Source organism: Nicotiana tabacum, chromosome 3 (assembly GCF_000715075.1).
Source record: "Nicotiana tabacum cultivar K326 chromosome 3, ASM71507v2, whole genome shotgun sequence".
Taxonomy (NCBI): Eukaryota; Viridiplantae; Streptophyta; class Magnoliopsida; order Solanales; family Solanaceae; genus Nicotiana; species Nicotiana tabacum.
Window position 1 is genome coordinate 126,129,245 of NC_134082.1, and position 5,776 is coordinate 126,135,020.

The window sequence follows — 5,776 nt, forward strand, 5'->3', positions numbered from 1 at the left end:
TTTCCGCAAGTGTTAGGCTTACCTGGTCACAGAGACTAGGTGTCATCATGACATGTTCACGGTTGGTGAACTAGGGTCGTGACAAGTTTGTATCAGAGCTTTAGGTTCATAGGAGTCATGGAACACAGGCCAGTTTATTAGAGTCTTGCAGATCGGTACGGAGACGTCTATACTTATCTACGAGAGGCTATGTAACTATTTAGGAAAAATTCTTCACTTCATTATCTCCTTGTCGTGCGATATTTTTGACATCAATTCTAACCTTCTGTCTTCTATTCTCTCACAGATGGTGAGGACAGGTGCTACTCGAGACGATCAGGCACCCGCACCCCCTCCTGCAGCCGTCAGAGGTAGGGATCGGGGCAGAGGCCGTGGACGCGCATGGGGTGCAGCCAGAGCACCTGCACGAGCTACCGCTGAGGTACTGCCAGCAGATCCAGCCGGAGTTCAGGCACCCGACACGCTTACAACCACTACTACTCTAGCCCTTCAAGAGACATTGGCCAGTTTATGAGTATGTACACCACGCTGGCTCAGGTAGGGTTGCTTCCCCTTGCTGCAGCCACATCCCAGGTCAGGGGAGGGGCACAGACTCCTGCCGACCGCACTCCTGAGCAGCGAGTGCAGGTTGAGAAGGTCCCAGAGATCTTTTCTGTATAGACTGCAGTTCCAGTTCAGCCCGAGGATGGGACAGCTGCTTCTGAGGATGAGCAGCGGAGACTCGAGAGGTTCAAGAAGTATGATCCTCCGATTTTTAGTGGACTAGCGACAGATGATGCCTTGGGATTTCTGGAGGATTTCTACCGTATTCTTCGTACTATGGGTATTACCGGATCGAGCGGGGTTTCTTTCACTGCTTTCCAACTTCGGGGAGCCGCCTATGAGTGGTGGCGCACCTATGAGTTAGACAGTCCATACAAGGCTGCTTCACTGACTTGGACCCAGTTCTCAGACAGGTTTTTGAGAGAGTTCGTCCCTTAAAGCCTCAGGGACGCATGGCGTGCAGAGTTTGAGCATTTGCGCCAGGGTGCTATGACTATTTCAGAGTATGCTATCCGTTACACCAGATTGGCTAGGCGCACCAGCCTTGGTTGCTACTGTCCGCGAGAGGGTTCGCCGGTTTATTGAGAGGCTTATTCCTCCCATCAAATCTAGCATGGCTCGTGAGTTGGAGATGGATATTTCTTATCAGCAGGTAGTGAGCATTGCTAGGAAGGTTGAGGGTATGCATGCTAGGGAGAGAGAGGAGAGGGAGGCCAAGAGGTCTCGTGAGTCGGGCCATTTTTCTGGTGCCCGTGCCCCAGCTGCAGGTCATCATGGTAGGGGCTATATGAGTTGCCCCATTCATTCAGCTCTTCCAGCAGCCAGCAATGCTCCAGCTCCTTCCGGATCTCAGGAGCCATATTATGCACCTCCAGTTTCTAGCGCGCCTCCTGCGCGGGGTGCTTTCAGAGGTCAGCCTAGCAGACCTGGCCCTAGCCAGTCACAGCCACCACGTCCTCCCAGAGGTTGTTTCGAGTGTGGTGACACATGCCACGTGGTGAAGGATTTCCCTAGACTTGGGAGGGGCGCACCTCTACACACTTCTCAGCCACAGCGTGCCCCGTAGAGTTCTCAGGCTATGGTTACAGCTCCAGCTGCTACCCCACCTGCTCAGCCAACTAGAGGTGGAGGTCGGGGAGGTAAAGGTCGCCCTAGAGGGGGAGGCCAGGCCAGATACTATGCCCTTCCTGCCCGTATCGAGGTTGTTGCCTCCGATTCTATCATCACAAGTATTATACAGGTTTGTCGCAGAGATACATTGGTTTTATTCGATCCAGGCTCCACTTATTCTTATGTGTCTTCTTATTTTGCTCCACATTTGGGAATAGCCCGAGATTCGTTGAGTTCTCCTGTTTATGTATCTATTCCTGTGGGAGATTCTATTGTTGTGGATCACGTTTATCGGTCGTGTTTGGTCACTATTCGTGGTTTTGATACCAGAGCAAACCTATTGTTGCTCAACATGGTTGATTTTGATATTATTCTGGGCATGGACTGGTTGTCCCCCATTATGCTACTCTTGATTGTCACGCCAAGACCGTGATGCTGGCTATGCCAGGTATTCCGCATGTTGAGTGGAGTGGTACTTTAGATCACACTCCTAGTAGAGTTATCTCTTTTCTTAAAGCTCAGCGTATGGTTGAAAAGGGGTGTGCCGCGTACTTAGATTATGTGAGAGACGTCAGTATTGATACTCCTTCAGTTGATTCAGTTCCAGTAGTACGATATTTTCCCGATGTGTTTCCAGTTGATCTTCCAGGCATGCCGCCTGATAGAGATATTGATTTTGGCATTGATCTATTGCCGGTCACTCAGCCCATTTCTATTCCCCCATATCGTATGGCTCCTCCTGAGTTGAAGGAGTTGAAGGATTAGTTGCAAGAATTGCTTGATAAGGGTTTTATTCGGCCCAGTCTATCGCCTTGGTGTGCTCCTATCTTGTTTGTAAAGAAAAAGGATGGTTCTATGCGTATGTATATTGATTATCTCCAGTTGAACAAAGTTACAGTTAAGAACCGTTATCCTTTGCCTCGTATCGATGATCTGTTTGACTAGCTTCAGGGTGCACGAGTGTTTTCTAAGATTGATTTGCGCTCAGGTTACCATCAGTTGAAGATTCGAGAACTAGATATCCCGAAGACTGCTTTCAGGACTCGGTATGGCCATTACGAGTTCCTTGTTATGTCATTTGGGCTGACCAATGCCCCAACAGCCTTTATGCATTTGATGCACAGTGTGTTCCGGCCATATCTTGACTCGTTCGTCATTGTCTTTATTGATGATATTCTAGTGTATTCCCGGAGTCGGGAAGATCATGAGCAGCACTTGGGAACTGTGCTTCAGACTCTGAGAGAGAAGAAGTTATATGCTAAGTTCTCAAAATGTGAGTTTTGGTTGGATTCAGTGGCATTCTTAGGCCACGTGATTTCGAGTGAAGGTATTCAGGTGGATCCGAAGAAGGTAGAGGCCGTGCAGAGTTGGCCCAGACCATCCTCAGCTACCGAGATCTGTAGTTTCCTTGGTTTGGCTGGCTACTACCGTCGTTTTGTGGAGGGTTTTTCATCAATCGCAGCCCCTATGACCAGGTTGACCCAGAAGGGTGCTCCATTTCAGTGGACAGAGGAGTGTGAGGCGAGCTTTCAGAAGCTCAAGACAGCCTTGACCACAACCCCAATTTTGATAGTGCCTACAGGTTCGGGGCCTTATACAGTCTATTGTGATGCCTCGAGGGTTGGCCTCGGAGCGGTGTTGATGCAGGATGGTAGGGTGATTGCCTACGTGTCTAGACAGTTGAAGATACATGAGAAGAACTACCCTGTTCACGAACTTGAGTTAGCCGCCATTGTTCACGCCCTAAAGATTTGGCGCCATTACTTATATGGTGTGACGTGTGAGGTGTTCACGGATCATAAGAGTCTTCAGTATTTGTTCAAGCAAAAGGAGTTGAATTTGAGGCAGATGAGGTGGTTGGAATTGTTGAAAGATTATGACATCACTATCTTATATCACCCGGGAAAGGCCAATGTAGTGGCCGATGCCTTGAGTAGGAAGTCAGCCAGTATGGGCAGTCTTGCTTATATCCCGGTCGGTGAGAGACCGCTTGCTTTGGACGTTCAGGCTTTGGCAAATCAGTTTGTGAGGTTGGAAATTTCTGAGCCTACTCGAGTATTAGCTTGCACGATTGCTCGTTCTTCGTTATTGGAGCATATCCGTGATCGGCAGTTCGATGATCCCCATTTGTGTGACTTGAGAGACACGGTACAGCGTGGAGGTGCCAAGAAAGTGACCTTGGGAGATGATGGTGTATTGAGATTGCAGGGTCGAGTTTGTGTGCCTAACGTGGATGGGCTTCGGGAATTGATTTTAGAAGAGGCCCATAGCTCCCGGTACTCTATTCATCCGGGCGCTGCAAAGATGTATCAGGATTTACGGCAGCATTATTGGTGGCGTAGAATGAAGAAAGATATTGTGGTATATGTGGCACGGTGTTTGAATTGTCAGCATGTTAAGTATGAGCATCAGAGACCTGTTGGGTTGTTTCAGAGGATTGAGCTTCCCGAGTGGAAGTGGGAGCAAATCACTATGGACTTCGTTACTGGACTTCCGTTGACTCGGAAGAAGTTTGACGCGGTTTGGGTTATTGTTGATAGGCTGACCAAGTCAGCGCATTTTATTCCCGTTGCAGCCACCTATTCATCCGAGAGATTAGCTGAGATTTACATCAGGGAGATCGTCCGCCTTCATGGGGTGCCCATATCTATCATTTCGGACTGGGGTCCGCAGTTTACCTCACATTTTTGGAGGAGCAGTTCAGCGAGAGTTAGGCACCCAGGTGCAGTTGAGCACAACATTTCATCCCCAGACGGACGGTCAGTCCGAGAGGACTATTCAAATTTTTGAAGATATGCTCCGAGCCTGTGTTATTGATTTTGGAGGCTCGTGGGACCAGTTTTTGCCTTTAGCAAAGTTTGCCTACAACAACAGCTACCAGTCCAGCATCCAGATGGCTCCGTATGAGGCGTTGTATGGTAGGCGATGTCGGTCTCCAGTTGGATGGTTTGAGCCGGGAGAGGCTCGATTATTGGGTACTGATTTGGTTCAGGAGGCCTTGGATAAAGTCCGGATTATTCAGGATAGACTTCGTATAGCTCAGTCCGGACAAAAGAGTTATGCAGACCGCAAGGTCAGAGATGTTGCTTTCATGGTTGGTGAGCGGGTATTGCTCTGTGTATCGCCTATGAAGGGCGTGATGAGATTTGGGAAGAAGGGCAAGCTCAGCCCTAGGTTCATCGGTCCATTTGAGATTTTTGATCGTGTGGGAGAGGTGGCTTATAGACTTGCCTTCCCACCTAGCTTGTCAGTTGTGCATCCCATGTTTCATGTATCTATGCTCCGGAAGTATCACGGTGATCCATCGCACGTGTTGGATTCAGCACTGTCCAATTGGACAAGGATCTGTCATATGAGGAGGAGCCGGTGGCTATTCTAGATCAGTAGGTTCGACAGTTGAGGTCGAAGAGTTTTCCTTCAGTGCGTGTTCAGTGGAGAGTTCAGCCTCCTGAGGCATCGACCTGGGAGTTCGAGTTTGATATGCGGAGCCGTTATCCTCATTTATTTCCCGACTCAGGTACTTCTTTCTTTTGCCCGTTCGAGGACGAACGTTGTTTTAGAGGTGGAGAATGTGACGACCCAAAGGGTCATCACCGTAATTCTTCCTTGTTCCGTGCTTCCGAGGCCTTGAAAACCTCGCTATTAGTTGCCTCAATTTGCGTGCGCAGTCCGGGCATGTAGTCGGAAAGCTTTTATTTTGAAATATGCGAATTATGTGAAAAATTTGATGAATTTTGATATTAATATGCATAATATTAACTTCGGTCAACATTTTGGCTAAACGGACTCGGACCTGTGATTCGACGGTCCCGGAGGGTCCGTAGAAAAATATGGGACTTGGGAGTGTGACCGGAATCAAATTCCGAGGTCCCAAGCCTGAGAAATGAATTTTTGTGTGAAATTGTTTTCTGAAATTAATTAAGGAAAAGGAAGAAGAAAATTGATTAGAAAACTGTGGTATCGAGCTCGTATTTTGGTTCTGACGCCCGGTACGAGTCTTAAATATGTTTTAAGCACTATTTGTAAAGTTTGGCTAAAAACGGACGTCATATGACGTGTTTCGGACTTAAAATGGAGAATTTGAGTTTTATGAAAGTTGAAAGAAAATCATGTGTTTCGAGGC